We start from the raw sequence: 16,148 nt of genomic DNA, 5'->3' as shown, positions 1-16,148 counted from the left end.
GTCTCTGTCATTATTATTAGAATACTACATGAAGCTCTGGGGAGGGACAGAGGTGGGCCTGATGCATCTTGTCACTGGGTGGTGTGACCCTGGGGATCCTGGGCTGGGGCAGATGGACCAGAACGTGCCAGGGGAACAGCGGGTTGAGACAGAACACACACACACACACACACACACACACACACACACACAGAGGCATCCTAGGAATCTAAAAGAAATTACGTATTAGAAGGCGAGGTTTGTAGAGAGTATTACCTTAAAACATAGCATGAATCCAATACAGAATATAAAACTGTCTCCCTTTGTTTTTGCTGGCAGGCAAATCTGAGGCTCTGGGGAGCCAGATGAGCCACAATTACTCTTGGAACCTTCCCTTTATCTTCCATGGGTTTGCCCAAGAGCCAGGTACCATTGTGGCCCCAGATGAGGTAGCTACCCTGAAGCATTTAAGATGGACACAGAGGAATGAATGGTCCTGCTCTTTGCTGGGGAGGGCATGTCTTTGGACTTTCCTAACAACAGAGGAGACAATTAAATGGAGTCTGTCATTTCATTTCCATCCGTTGATGTCAACACTCCTAAAACCAGGCCCTCACTTATCTTGTTTACACAGTGCTCAGCACTGGGCCCACTTAGATGTTTACTAGGTACATGAGACAAATACATGTTCTTTCAGTAAAGGAGGGATATGCAGAAAGGGAAATGTCCGACTTTTTGGATATCGGGTTGTAAGGATCTGGACACTTGAAAGAGGTTGAATATACCGTATCATGCTTTTTATTAAGTTCTCCTTTCAAGGTGACATAAAATATGTGTCCTGTTTGCCAGGGGAGAAAATGCAACCAAAGCTAATCCATGATGACGGTGTGTATGTATGCAAATGAGGCATGCTGATTTCTCTAGCTTGGTCTATTCATAAACTGGACTGATTGCTTAGATTTACAACCGATGATCACTATGGTAAATTCAATAACAGAATTTTCTGCTCTAAATGTAGCATTCTCTTCAGTATCTTTTTACAGCCCTTAAGTGGTTTTTGATGTACACGAAACTAAAAGCTTGGAGAATTAAAAATTACACAAATAATGAAGATGAGTTCCTAGGTGAATTGCCCATTACTGTGGAGGTTTTTGGATAGTTTCATTAAAAAGAGTAAAAAGGCCATCTAAAGATACTTGTGTATCTACAAATGATTGTAAAGTCATTGTCTTTATTTCTTTCCAACTCCCATAAGCCTCTTTTATTAGTTTCAAGGAATGAAACTCCAATCTGCTTCAGTAAACTGCATTATTTTTTAAACTACAAAACATACGTGGTTTCTTTACATGAGCAATCTTCTTTAATGGTAATGCAGCCATTGGGAAGACCACACTAAAACGTATAGTTTATAGATCTTCCCTCTACCTTCTAGCTCTTCTCTACCTTCTTCTTCTTCTTTTTAAAAACAATATTATTGAGATCTAATGCTTTAAAGTTTTTTTAAATTTTAATTAAAAAAAATTAACTCCAGTTAACATACAGTGTTGTATTAATTTCAGGTGTACAATGTAGTGACTCAACAATTCTCTACATGACTCCATTCTCGTCATGTAAGTGTACCCTTAACCCCCTTCGCTTATTTCACCCATTCCCCCACCTCCCCCGCCCCTGCCACCTGCCCTCTGGTAACCATCAGTTCTCTAGTTAAGAGTCTGTTTTTTGGTTAGTCTCTTTTATTTATTTATTTTTTTTAAGTTTATTTATTTAATTTTGAGAGAGAGGGAGAGAGAGAGAGAGAGAGAGGGAGACAGAGAATCCCAAGCAGGCTCCATGCAGAGCCTGATGTTGGGCCCAACCCCATGAACTGTGAGATCACGACCTGAGCCAAAATCAAGAGCCAGTTGCTTAACTGACTGGACCATCCAGGAGCCCCTTGTTTGTTTTGTTTCTTAAATTCCACATATGAGTGAAATCAGATGGTATTTGTCTTTCTCTGAGTGACTTATTTTGCTTAGCATTATATTCTCTAGATCTGTCCATGTTGTTGCAAAAAGACCCAATACTTTTTAACAAGTGCCTGGCACATAATGAGCTCCTAAAAATATCTGCTGACTCACTGAATGAATAAATGAATTCACTATCTTAATATCAAATTCTGGATCCAAGTTTAAAGTCATGCAACAAAGGGCTGAAACAGTTAGTTCTCTTACTTAGAAGTACAATCCTTTCTATCTGACTTCTTTAAGTGTGTTTTTTTTTTTCTTTTTGGGGGAGAGAGGTGCAGAGTCCAACGTGGGGCTTGATCCCATGACCCTGGGATCACGACCGGAGTCCGAATCAAGAGTCGGACGCTTAACTGACTGATCCACCCAGCTGCCCCTAACTTCTAGGCAGTCCAGTATCCCCTCTGCTATTTAATGGTTGCCAACATTTTATTTTTTTCCGTGAATCTTGAATAATCCTTTTATGTGTGTGGAGTTTTGTTTTTTGTTTTTTGTTTTTTTTTAATTGAAGGAGAATCCTGAATAATCCTTTTTTGTTCATGACCAGACTTGGAATCAGGTGCTCGTTGGTACAGGTCATTAATAGGCGGACTATGAATTTGAACTCTTAACCTAAACATGGCTTGCAAGTATCTCTAAAATAAAGAATCTCTAATTTCCCTTCCTATTCCCTCCTATGCACGTAGTCTCCTTAAGCTGACATGGCGTGTGTTGTTTAAAAAATCAAAGAATGAATGAATACATGAATAAATGACTAAGTAGATGAAGATACAAAATACTTCACAGGTAAAGCAGTTCCCATTTTCCCATCAATTCAAAACCCTTTGAAAGTGCAGAAAAGGAGGATCTGTGGCTCGAAGATCTACCAAGACTTAGGTTCCTGATCTGTGGCTTGAGTAGAAGCATGGTGGAAGCTGGATCTCTGTGGGACCCTGACTTGGAAGTCATGGATAGATTATTTTTCCCATGGTGATAAAACGGCTGGCTATAGTTGAAATGGTACTATTACTTCCGTATTCAGGTGACTGAGCTCTTATGAGCTGGTGCTGGAATCTAACCATCATATGACCAGGTTTCTATTTGTCACAAGATACCATGTGCACAAGTTGAGGAAGCCTGTCCCTTCTGTTTCTGAATGATACGAAGTAACAAAACCACTAGAAATAGCTATTGTTGTAAAGAAAAAAAAAAAGGTTGCTATTTCAGAGTCACCTGTAGGGAATGGTTGGGATAGGTAGGCAGGCCACGGAGGCACAGGATTGAGGGTGTAATGGTTAATTTTATGTGTCAATTTGACTGGGCCACAGGGTGCCCAGATCTTTGGTCAAATATTATTCTGGGTGTTCCTGTGAGGGATATTTTTGGATGAGTTTCACATTTAAATCCATAGACTGAGTAAAGCAGATTGCTCTCTCTTATGTGGGTGGGTCTCATCCAATAAGGTGAAGACCTGAATAAAACAAAAGGCTGAGTCTCCCTTGAATGAGAGGGAGTTCCTCCTGCCTGACTGCCTTTGCACCGGGATGTGCTTTTTCCTGCCTTCAGATTCTCACTGAAACACTGGCTTTCCTTGGGTCTCACATCTGCCAGCCTATGACCTAGAATTTACATCATTGGCCCTTCTGGGTCTCCAGTTTGCCTGTTAACCCTGCAGATCTTGAAACCTGTCAGCCCCCATAATCACATGAGTTAATTCCTTATAATAAATCTCTTTATGTCTGTCTATCTATCTATCAGCTATCATCATCATCATCAATCTATCATCTCCTATTCTGTTGGTTATGCTTCTTTGAAGAACACTGATTAATACAGCAGGAAATGCCAAAAAAGTGATAATCTAAAAAGTGTATATGTACATACATGTATATATCCATGAAGCAAAAAATGAAGATAAAATCCATAAACAAAAATAAAAAATGATAATAAAATAAAATAAAAATCCATAAAGCAAAATTTAACCAAGTTCCCAATTTCCTTCCTGGTGATGCTCAGGCCATGTAAAAGGTAACCTACAATCCTTGATGACACTCTATGCAGAGGGTGGATGACTGGGGTTGGCTGGGCAGAGATGACATGGGCAAGGATGATGAGCCTCCACACACAGAGTGCAGAGCAATTTGCTGGTTTCTGCTGCTAGTCTTACAATGGCTAGACCTTTCTTTTCAGGAATCTTTCTTTTAGGATATAATGCTTGAGTCTTTTCTTTTTGGAATCCATTTTAGGGGCATGATCAGAAATGCAAACAGGGATGTATGCACAGTCCACACCCATACTTCTCTTTTATATTCTCCAGTGTTCCTTTCAAGTGGCACAGACAACTGCCCAAAATTGGGGGAAAGATTAAGTAAACAGATCATACCCATTTCATGGATTATTAGTGGGGCCGTTAACATTACTTTTATACTACAGGTGTACTGGCACTGGTAAATACAATATAAGGCTATAAGGCCATATGAAAAAAAAGTAGGCTATACAAATACCTATCTATAATTTCAACTACCAAAGGGAGAAAGATTCTATATCAATATGTGAACAGTGGTTTTCTCCAGGTAATAAGCAATTCTTGTTTCATTTTTATTGTGCAGGCTTTTTGTATTTTCCAAAATAAAATGTATTTTTATCATTTTTAGACTAAAAAGGATAAACAAATAACATCCTATAGCCCTCAAGAGGGGAAGCACATTAAACCACCTTTGGAAAATGATAAACACAAAAACCAAACAAGAGCAAGCCAACCCCAAACTCAAAAAGGCCTATGTCCTCATCATAAATAATCCAAAATCAACCAAGACCACTTCCTTTCTTCTCTAGGTGCAGACATGACACTAGAGATATCCAGGGAAGGATATGCAACAACCCCTCCCCAAGGCAGCCTGCTCCAGGAAGCAGCTGGTTTAGTGGGAAGACCCCTGGGTCAGACCCCAGAGGCCCTGGGTGCTTTGCCTCGGACAGGCATGGGGACCCCACTGTATCATTTATATTCCCTCAGCTTTGGCTCTTCATCAGTAATACATGAGAACTAAATAGTCCTCAAGGAGCTCCTCAGGGCATTGTCATTATAAAATGGAGTGGTACCTGTGCAAATACCCCCACGTACAAAGCACTACAGTGACGTAACATGGTCATCAATGGTCTCCAACACCAGGTTCATGAGCGAATCCTCCAGTGGCCCGTCCTCCCCCACCTTGGTGGTGGCCGCAGATGTCAACAGTGGAGAGACGAAATGACCCAGACAGGATACTCTCTCTTCCCCGCCCCCCCCCCACATAAATACAATGTGCCTAAGTTAACATTTGGTTAGCTTGTTTCTTTTTAACCAGAGACATGCCAATTTAGATGAAAAATCCATATACTTAACATGAGTCATATCCTTGCTAGAGAAGACAAATCTATAAACAGGAGCTGTAATAATCAGCCAAACTTTTCTAAAGCATCATTTACGTTCCTGTTTGGAATTTCTATATCCAAATTGCCTGCCCGTCAATTGTATATTTAAACCATGTGGCCTTAGGAGAACTGGTGGATATTTTCACTTGTTTCAGAAATGAGGAAACCAAAGCAAAGGGATTCTATGATTTTCCCAGCCCCCTGAAGTTCGTGGAAAAACTTGATAGCTCCATCTCTGACCTCAATTTCTTTAAGATTTTTTTTAAAGTTTACTTATTTATTTTGAGAGAGACAGAGACAGTGTGAGCGGGGGAGGGGCAGAGAGCGAGGCAGAGAGAGCATCCCAAGCAGGCTCTGCACTGCCAGTGCAGAGCCCGACGCAGGGTTCAAACCCATGAAACTTGAGATCATGACCAGAGCTGAAATTGTCCAAGAGCGGATGCTTAACCAAGTGAGCCACCCAAGCTCCCCTCTCTGATCTCAATTTCTCTGCCAGGCTCCCATAATTATTATTTAATACTGATGAAGTGTCTACATGATGCAAGGTGCCCTTAGTCATTCTGGCGGGGGTGATAAGGAAGACTAGGTAGGGCAAGAGGAATGGAACTGAAAACTTTTTTTCCCCCTCCAAAGTTGGAGTTAACAAAGTTGGTGATTTCTCCAGTTATGATAAGTATATTCCACAAAAAACTTCAGAGTTTCCTAATACATTGAGTAGGACTGCATTTGCTTAACGGGAAAGTACATGCTCTTTTGATAAGACTCAAATTTTGAAACAAGAAGAATTCTTGGTATTTAATGCTTGGGCAAGACAGTGTGGAACAGCTACAAGATTTCATGATTAACTTTTATAATATGCAGTTGCAATGGCCATCATGGACGCTGATGAGTTCCTCGGACTTTTTCAATTCACATTTTACCAACTTAGAGGAGAGGAGAGCATAATTCTCAGCTCTGTTGATCTGATTCTATTGAACATTCCCCTCCTCTCCCCAAGTTGGGAGTTAACGTGGAGGACAAAATAGAGAAAATACGAAAAAAACTGAAAGCCGAGTCACTTTCCTTAGTATTCCCAAAGTCTCAGGCTGCAGATGAAACTTCTTTTCATATCTGTGAGTCACCACATATTTTCCTGGGTATCACAACTCATTCACTTCCCTTTTTGTGCCATGATTTAATTTTTCCCCGTAGCACTTTCAAACTGTAGGCAAGAAAGTTCTGCGAGCTGTCCTACTGAATTATAGAAAATTAGAATCTGGTTTGGGGGAAATAACTTCACATGTGCATTACAATGAAGAAAATGTCACAGTTCGTCAGTTTTTCAGAAGCCAAAATAAATAATTTTCCTTATTTCTTACAAACAAGGGGGAAAAAATACAGTGATCTCCTTTGCTATTATAATCAGGTATCTGGGGAGTAGGGGAGAAGTCTAAGATCGTCCTCTCTTTGAGTAAAAGTGAATTCTGTGGATATATTAGTCACTAAAGTTGCAAATGGCTCTTTTCCTTAGAAAACCTCATGAAAGTTGCCAGAGGTTGCCCATTTTTTTGGATACTGTGTGATGATAACACAGGTACAAATTCCAATTAGTGTCCAGTTCTACAACAAACAGAACCTTATGCCAGAGGTTGATTATAACAGGTGACCCTCAGCTGAAACTCTGTTATTATTAATTTTTCACAGACAACACCACCCTGTTGGGTATACCTTCCCTATTAGAGAAGGTTAGGACCAGCGTCTCACCTATATACCTCCCCGTCCCCCACGCCCTTTCTTTTTCACTTGAAAGGAAGGCTTCCCCAAATGGTATCAACTGTTTAGCCAGGATAGACGAAAGGTCTCCGGAGTGGTTGAAATGAAAGAACACAAACTAGCAACTAGCACTCTCCTGGCTTCTACCCGTGTCTCCATTTCCTTCTGATCCCCTAACCTTACCTGTACCATCGTGCGAGTGACCACCTGCGGTACCACCACCTTTGGAACATGGGACAGTATTCAGAGATAAGACAGCTCTAATGATCTTGGAAGAACTGGAAGACATCCTTGTTGGTGCTTTAAAAATAACTTATAATTACTTAAAAAGTCACTGTAATTTTAACAGCCAGAGATCCTTCTGGACTAAAGGTACTTAAGTCCCATATAGGAGAATTGAATAGAAAGGGAATCCAAATACCACTGGATTCCTATTACTCGAGGTTGTTATGTTCTGTAAATTGCTGTCAATGCTGAATTAGCCAATGCTGAACCATTGCTCCTAACAGGAACCCAGTGCTGGGTTCCCGCAAGGCTCTGGGCATAACATTTTCATCAAGTGATAACCTTTCGTCACTACATAACCTTACTTTATGTGTGTTTCTGTTTAAAGATACTTATTTAACATGTTTTGTTGATTCATTAACAGTGAACCCAGGGCCCACAATACTACAACCCATGCCTGAATTAAACTTATGTGACTCTTCTTCTTATAGAAATTAGATAATGCAAGTTATCGAACTTCTGTTTTTCTCTGTAAGACCTATCGTAGCCTTCTTGTGCTTGGGGACACTAGAAAGCACATCGGCATTTCTGCCATTTTAAAGAGCAAAATCACCAACAAAAAGCCCACACAGGCACAGTGGGAAAAGGACACTTGTTTATATTATGAGATCTGAAAGAGCTGAGCGTCGCCTTGCTCGACCTCAGTTGGGAACATGTGTGTCAGGTGACTTGAATTTTTTGCTACCCTGTGCGTGTCCGCAAATCACCGTGAAAGCACTGCAAGTATTGATTTTGGGGTTACAAATAAATTTTCACAAGTAGGTGAATTCTCAGTTGTGGAATCTGTGAATAATAAGGATTGAGTGGAGAAGTTCTACTCCTTATCCATCAGCAGATCTTGGTTTATCTCTCTTTCTCCTTGACACTGATACAGCCTCAATTAACCTGATCTTTGATGCTAAACAGTGAGATATATATACATATATATATGTATGTATATATATTTTTTTTTTTTTTGTTTTTTTTTGCCAGATGGCCATTCTAATTGCAGTGCAGGTGTATATTATGTTTTATGCTTTTTTTTTTTTTTTTAAAGTAAATCATTGTGAGAAGCTTTGCTTTTCAAAAATTAATGAGCATGGGGTGCCCGGGTGGCTCAGCCGAGACCTACTTTGGCTCAGGTCATGATCTCATGACCCGTATTGGGCTCTCTGCTGTCAGAGCAGAGCCCACGTTGGATCCTCTGTCCCTCGGCCCCAGCCCCCTGGCGCTCCCTTTCTCAAAAATAAATAAATATAAAAACAAATTAATGGCATCATTAGGAGTGATGGAAAGTGTAAAACCCATCAGTTCACAAAATCCCCTCCAATTTTCTATTATAGAAAGAACACAGCGTTGAGACCACATTATCACTGAACAGACAGAGATGTTAACTACGTTGGTGCCTTACAACTGACTCTGGTTCAGCAAAGTTATGTTCAGAATTTCACAGAAAACTGATAAACAATTACTAAGTACTGTGGGAAGAGAGAGATCCTCAAGGATAAGTGTGGAAAATGAGGCCTCAGTCCTCTAAAGCCCCTCGTGCTGAGCTGCCTTTCAGGAGCTTCCTAACACTGCGGGTGAGATTAGAAGTTCAAACCTAGTTTTTAAAAACGTTGTTGCCTTCTCTCAACTGTGGGGGAAAACGTTGACATCAGCCACCCAACAGGGAAGTGTAATAAATAGGAAAAAAAGAAAAAAAGAGAAACAGGTGGGAAAATTCACACTCGTTAGAAGCAGTTCTCAGAACTGTGCTTGGTTTTTCAAAACTGAAGCCAAAGCATGTGTTATATATGTGACAGTAGCGTCCCTCAGAGTATAGTCTGAATAAGGCAGGACTGAGGTCCAGCGTAACATTAAAGGAAGATTCTGGCAGAGGCACTGTTTGCACTTGGGCCCTGATCCCAGAAAAGCACACTCCTTCATTCATGTGTTGGTTTATTGGTGACGGCTTAGGGAAGCGCCTGGGGGGTCCTTCTGCTGGTGGCGCTGGTGGCAGTCACCCGGACCCCGCACCACCATTGTTCGCACCCAGCCTGTGGAAGAGGTCTGGGAAGGAAATGAGAGTCAGGTCCTCTAAGGGGTCAGTGTGCAGTGACGGTATCTTATAACAACGTTATCATCATGTTAGCTGATCTACACGGCCCTGTGCAATGTTGGCCACCATTGCTGGTTTAGAGAATCATGGTGCTGAGACTCAAGGTTGGGGGTCTTCCTGCCTTGTATTTCTTACCTAAAACTAACTTCATTTCCCCATGACAGCTTATCTTAGACACCGAAAGGAAGCCTTCTTGAGCATTTGGAGCTATTTAATCACACTGTGGCTTTTAAAAAAATGGCATCACAGGAGCACCTGGGTGGCGCAGTTGAGCCGTCTGACTTGATTTAGGCTCAGGTTATGATCTCAGGGTCATGGGATTGAGCCTCACATCTGCCCCGTGCTGAGAGCGGGGAGGCTGTTGGGGATTATCTCTCTCCCTCTCTCTCTGCTCCTTCCCCGCTTGTGTGCACAGGCACGTGTGTGCGCGCTCTCTCTCAAAATACATAAATAAACATTAAAAAAAAAAAGGTTATCGCAGCACAGTTTCTACCACTCCCTGTGTGGTTTGATAAACAATCAAAACCTTGAATCTCAATAGGGGAGGGGATAGCAACTTTTTAGGAGACCTACTAGTTATTTTAGGACCGAAGTCAGCAAACCTTTTCTGTAAAGAGCCAGACAGGAAATATTTTAGGCTTCGCAGGCAGGCCCTATGATCTCTGTTACAAAGACTCAACTCTGCCATTGTAGTGTGAAAAAGGCCACAGGCAATATTAGCTACATTGCCTGGCTATAAAAAACTTCAAATAAAACTTCATTCCCGGAAAATAAAATTTGAATTTCATGTAATTTTCACACATCACAAAATACTAACCTTTGTTTTACTTTTGTAATGTAATTTTAAGAATATAAAGACCATGCTCTTGATTCAAAAGCAAACACGGGCCCTGCCCTAAAGGGGTGTGCCATCTAAAGTGAGGACCGTAGACACAGACATAGAAAGAAAACACAGAGAAATAACTATATACCGCACAGGGTAAGAAAAGGATACAGGATAAATCATTATATTAGATGAAATTTAACGTGTCTGTACACTTTACTCATGATTGTCTTTTGCAAAGCATGTCGTAGGCCATGTAAAGCCGCCAGTGAATCTACATGGAAAAGGGAAATCCTCAGTGCTTTCCGTGGGAAAAGTCTGACTGAGTTTCATTCGGATTCTGTGACTATCTCAAGACTTTTTTCTTTTTTTAAGTCTATTTATTTTTGAGAAAGAGACAGAGAGAGCCCAGGAGGGGCAGAGAGAGAGGGAGAGAATTCCAAGCAAGCTTCACACGGTCAGTGCAGAGTCCGACGCGGGACTCGTACTCCCGAAACGTTGAGATCATGACCTGAGCCGAAATCAAGAGTCAGGTGCTCAACCGACTGAGTCACCCAGGCACCCCAAGACTTTTTTCTTTTTCTCTCTCTCTTTTTTTAACATGTTTTGCAACTTCCCCAGAAACACACTGAGCTCAAACACCCAGTGCAACTGTATCTCTACTTGGACTAACGCGCTACTCCATTGCAAGGTTTTCTTTTCCTATGATCGACATCAATAAAGCATGAGAAAGTACCTCAGTGTCTTACAGAAGAGACAAAAAAAAAAAAAAAAACACCCCACACTGTAATGGAAGTTAGAAAAATAATATTGAGGGTGCACTATGGAACAAGCCCAGCTGTAAGCATTCGGCATGGATTATCCAATTTAGTCTTCATAGCAGTCCTCTGAGCGTTGATTAGTAGTAGCGGGAAATGATAGCACAAAAAGGTTACAAGACCAAGGTCACACAGCCAAGGGGTGGAACAGAATCTGAACCCAGGTATCCAATTCTTTAAACCTCACTCTTTTTTTTTTTTTAATTTAAATCCAAGTTAGGTAACATACAGCATAATAATGATTTCAGGAAGAGAATTTAGTGATTCATCTCTTACGTAGAACACCCAGGGCTCATCCCAACAAGTGTCCTCCTTAATGCCCCTCACCCCTTTAGCCCTTCCCCCACCCAACACCCCACCAGCAACCCTGTTTGTTCTCTGTATGTAAGAGTCTCTTATGGTTTGCCTCTCTGTTTTTATCTTATTTTTGCTTCCCTTCCCATATGTTCATCTGTTTTGTATCTTAAATTCCACATGAGTGAAATCATATGATATTTGTCTTTCTCTGAATGACTTATTTTGCTTACATAATACAATCCAGTTCCATCCACGTTGTTGAAGATGGCAAGGTTTCATTCTTTTTGATCACTGAGTAATATTACATTATATATATATATATGTATATATACACATGTACATATACATATACATATGTATACATATGTATATATATACATATATACATATGTATACATATGTATATATACATACATGTACACACACACACACACACATACCACATCTTCTTTATCCATTCATCTGTTGATGGACATTTGGGCTCTTTCCATACTTTGGCTATTGTCGATAGTGATGCTATAAACACGGGGGTGCATGTGCCCCTTTGAATTTATCTTTTTGATAAATACCTAGTAGTGCAATTGCTGGATCATAGGATAGTTCTATTTTTAATTTAAAATTTTTTTTATGTTTATTTTTGAGAGAGAGGGACAGAGTGTGAGCTGAGGAGGGCAGAGAGAGAGGGAGACACAGATTCTAAAGTAGGCTCCAGCTCTGAGCTGTCAATGCAGGGCTCGAACCCACGAAGGGTGAGATCATGACCTGAGCCAAAGTTGGACACTCAACTGACTGAGCCACCCAGGCACCCCTATTTTTAATTTTTTGAGGAACCTCCACACTGTTTTCCAGAGTGACTGCACCGGTTTGCATTGCCACCAACAATGCAAAAGAGATCCTCTTTCTCTGCATCCTCGCCAACATCTGTTGTTGCCTGAGTTGTTGATGTGAGCCATTCTGACAGGTGTGAGGTGGTATCTCATGGTGGTTTTGACTTGTATTTCCCTGATGAGGAGTGACGTTGAGCATCTTTTTCATGTGTCTGTTGGCCATCTGGATGTCTTCTTTGGAAAAGTGTCTATTCAAGTCTTTTGTCCATTTCTTCACTGGATTATTTGTTTTTTGGGTGTTGAGTTTGTAAGGGTTTTTTTTTGTTTTTTTTTTTTCTTTTACTGTTTGTTTACTTTTGAGTGAGAGACAGAGCGCGAGTTGGGGAGGGGCAGAGAGAGATAGAGACAGAATCCGAAGCAGACTCCAGACTCTGAGATGTCAGCAGAGAGCCCGATACGGGGCTCGAACCCACAAACCGTGAGATCATGACCCGAGCCAGAGTCAAATGCTTAACTGACTGAGCCACCCAGGTGCCCCTGAGTTTGTAAGTTCTTTATAGATTTTGGATACTAACCCTGTATCTGATATGTCATTTGCAAATACCTTCTCCCATTCCATCAGTTGCTTTTTAGTTTTGCTGATTGTTTCCTTTGCTGTGCAGAAGCTTTTTATTTTGATGAGATCCCAATAGTTCATTTCTGCTTTTGTTTCCCTTGCCTCTGGAGACATGTCAAGTAAGAAGTTGCTGTGGCCGAGGTCAAAGAGGTTGTTGCCTGTTTTCTCCTCTAGGATTTGGATGGCTTCCTGCCTTATGTGTAGGTCTTTCATCCATTTTGAGTTTATTTTTATGTATGGTGTAAGAAGGTGGTCCAAGTTCATTCTTCTGCATGGTGCTGTCCAGTTTTCCCAACAGTATTTGCCGAAGAAACGGTCTTTTTTCCGTTGGATATTCTTTCCTGCTTTGTCAAAGATTAGTTGGCCATATGTTTGTGGGTCCATTTCTGGGTTCTCCGTTCTGTTCCGTTGGTCTGAGGGTCTGTTCTTGTGCCAGCACCATACTGTCTTGATGAGTACAGCTTTGTAATACAGCTTGAAGTCTTGGATTGTAATGCCTCCTGCTTTGATTTTATTTCTCAGGATCGCCTTATTTAAGCCCCACTCTTAAGTGCTCACAATCCCATCTCTCACTGCTGAGGGGTCTTGTCACCAATGGCTCTGTCACTCACTTGGTATTCCTTTCCCAAGATACTGTGTCATGTGTGGCTGGCCTGTGTGCACACGTGCACAGGCACAACATTCCTCACACCTGGGCAGTCCTTGCTCTTCCCTGCACCATTATCCTCTCTGCTTCAATCTCTGCATTTGCCCAAATGTCTATTTTCTCACGACAAGCAGGGACGTCGATATGGGAAGCCACCCTGAACAGTAAACGGACGTGGGGCTAAAACTCAAGAAAAACTTTGTTCTAGCTCAGGTGTGAACTGTGTAATCCTGTGTAGATCACTATGCCTTTGGGGAGATAGTTTCATCGACTAAATAACACCCCTCCTCCTAACTTTTCTGTGAAAACAATCACATGATGCAGTGTGTGTGGAAATATGGTATAGTCTGTAAGGAAGCGGTGATTGTTGGTTACTCTTATTATTTTTTCTAAGTGTTTATTTTTTGAGAGAGCACAAGTGGGAGCGGGAGAGGGGCAGAGAGAGAGGGAGAGGGGGGATCCGAAGCAGTCTCTAGGCTGACAGCAGAGAGCCCAGTGTGGGGCTCAAACTCAACAAACTGCAAGATCACACCATGAGGGGAAGTCATATGCTCAACCAACCGAGCCACCCAGGCACCCCCCTGTTGGTTATTATTTTTATTACACCCGGCCTTTACCCTTTCCTCTCCCATTCCTTCCTTACTCATTGGGAAGAAGCAACACATTTCACTATCTCAATATGTCTCAAAACACCAGCCCATTTTCTTGCCCTTGCCTGCCCTTCTTATTCACCGAGGAGATATACAATGGTCAGCAAGACAGAGATGATCCTTGCCTTCCCCCAGGTCAGAGAGGATGAGACCGACACCCAGCGGTATGCGCTGGAGCCCGTTTGCACAATCCCATTGATGCCTTTCCAAGTTCATATTCAGTGAAGCCATGTTGATGGCTTCAAATTGGCAAGTGTGGAAGTATTTACACCAAGGAAATGGGCAAATGCTAAATCACCCCCCCTCCCCCCCGCCCGCCGCCCCCTATTCCCCAGAGAGCTGGTTGCTGGACATTAACCAGCACACCCCTGGAGATAGAAACATGTGCAACAGGGCAGAGAAAAATACACCGTGGTCTGCACGTTCACAGGGAGGCACTTATCATGACTGTGGCGGGGGGGGGGGGTGGGGGGGGGTGAGCACAGGTCCCAGAGGAAATGAGGTTTAAACTGACACCTAGATAAGGTCTAAATAAGAGGAGCAAACCAAGCAAAGGGAGAAGAGAGTTCCAGGAAGTCCTAGAGTGTTAGCACAGCTGAAGGAAGTTCCTTCGGGCTGTAGTGCAGAGGGAGGGAGGAGGAAAGGAGTAAAATGAAGCTACAGAGGTTAAAAAGTTCAACCCTACCCTGCGGGTAATGAGTGGTTACCAGTGGGCTTTGAGCAGGTAGGGTCAAGGTTACAAGCGGGTTCAGAGTCAGAGCGATCGCCTTTGAAATCTGGCTCTCCCAGCTGGCACCTCCAGCTTCTTCCATCAGCTGAGGCTCATCTGTACAATGAGGGTTGCAGTACTCAGATCTCCTGGTGGTGGTTGTGAAGCCACAGGGAAAGCGTGCAGCACCTGCCTGGCTCCTCAGAGTTGCCGGGCAGACATTCAAGCACAGACTAGCCAACTGCAGAGCAGAGGCGCACGTTCTCCTGGGAGGACCTGTTTCTCCAGCCCCTGCCCACCTTCAAACACCGGTATTCTGCTAGTCGGGGACGGTGTTTCTCGTCCTCTGGGGGGTGACTTACTGGTGGCTTGTGAAATCCACAAGTGTCTTGGGCAGCACTTAAGGAAGACACAGAATTAAATGGAATTAGGCAAAAAACAAGGGCTGGCGTCCTTTGTACTTTGCAAGGTAAGTTCTGTCTCGTGTTTGGGTGTGCTGGATTGCCATGTAAAACTGATCCCTGAGGGCTACAGTTAAAAAAAAAAAAAAAAAACGTTAAAAAGTGTGAAAGCTGCTCTTAATCAGGAAGCTTCCTGAGCTCTGGGGGCTGGGAGACGAGAGGGTGAGGCAAGCGGGGGCCAGTCTGGCTTTCCCCTCTCCTAGAGATCGTTAATGTCTCCAGTAGGGGATTTATTCCCCCAGGTCTCCAAGGCTTTTTAGCTTCCAGTAAAAATTGATGCTCCCTGCACCAGGTAGGACCCTAGGCTTTATCTGCTGATGAGAAGCCAGAGTAACTGACAGCCCATGAAAGTGACCCTTAAAGCCAAGAGCCAGGGAGGGAGACGGTATCTTCTTAGTGGGGGTGGTTGCTTGTTTGGGAGGCAAAAGGAGGGCTACTAAGCACCTCCGACAGCCCCATTAGTAATCGCAACCCCACCGTGAGTCCAAGTCAGTAACTAAAACCAACCAAGACAAGTCACTGCCCACTGGCTTAGTGCATGAAGGAACTCATGCATGGAACTGACATTTAGTTTGGTGTGTCCCAGAGAGATAATTCTATATATGAATAGATTTTAGAATAATTTGCTTTCATCATATGTCAAAACATACCCAGTTTGCCCTTTGGAGTTGCAGAAACCATTTGGCATTTCTTTTTTCCTCTGCAGTTTTAAAAAATGGAAAGTAATGGCAGATGCCTGGTCAGTGTTTGGGAGAAACAAATGCCCTACCGCAAGACGATCTGGTTTCCTCGAGTCCTCAGGGCTCATTCCCCAG

The 16,148-nt window shown here is 42.4% G+C and overlaps 1 protein-coding gene and 1 long non-coding RNA gene across 4 annotated transcripts in view; one reads left to right on the top strand and one right to left on the bottom strand.

The window, feature by feature from the left end:
* LOC109250937 (uncharacterized) overlaps positions 1-2,468 on the top strand; it is a 78,215-nt gene extending 75,747 nt beyond the window's left edge. For both annotated transcript variants that reach the window (XR_008423905.1, XR_002073268.2), the window contains one exon: positions 1,539-2,468. This is a non-coding gene — a long non-coding RNA (uncharacterized LOC109250937). The remainder of the gene's footprint in view (positions 1-1,538) is intronic.
* The window catches only part of MARCHF3 (membrane associated ring-CH-type finger 3), a 148,417-nt gene that overhangs the window by 50,775 nt on the left and 81,494 nt on the right, over positions 1-16,148 (bottom strand). The gene's annotated exons all lie outside the window — the stretch shown is intronic.

This window comes from Panthera pardus, unplaced genomic scaffold (genome assembly GCF_024362965.1).
Source record: "Panthera pardus isolate Hobbes unplaced genomic scaffold, ASM2436296v1 HiC_scaffold_2, whole genome shotgun sequence".
Lineage (NCBI taxonomy): Eukaryota > Metazoa > Chordata > Mammalia > Carnivora > Felidae > Panthera > Panthera pardus.
The sequence above is the reverse complement of the archived record's forward strand: the minus strand, read 5'-3'. Positions and strand labels throughout refer to the sequence as shown.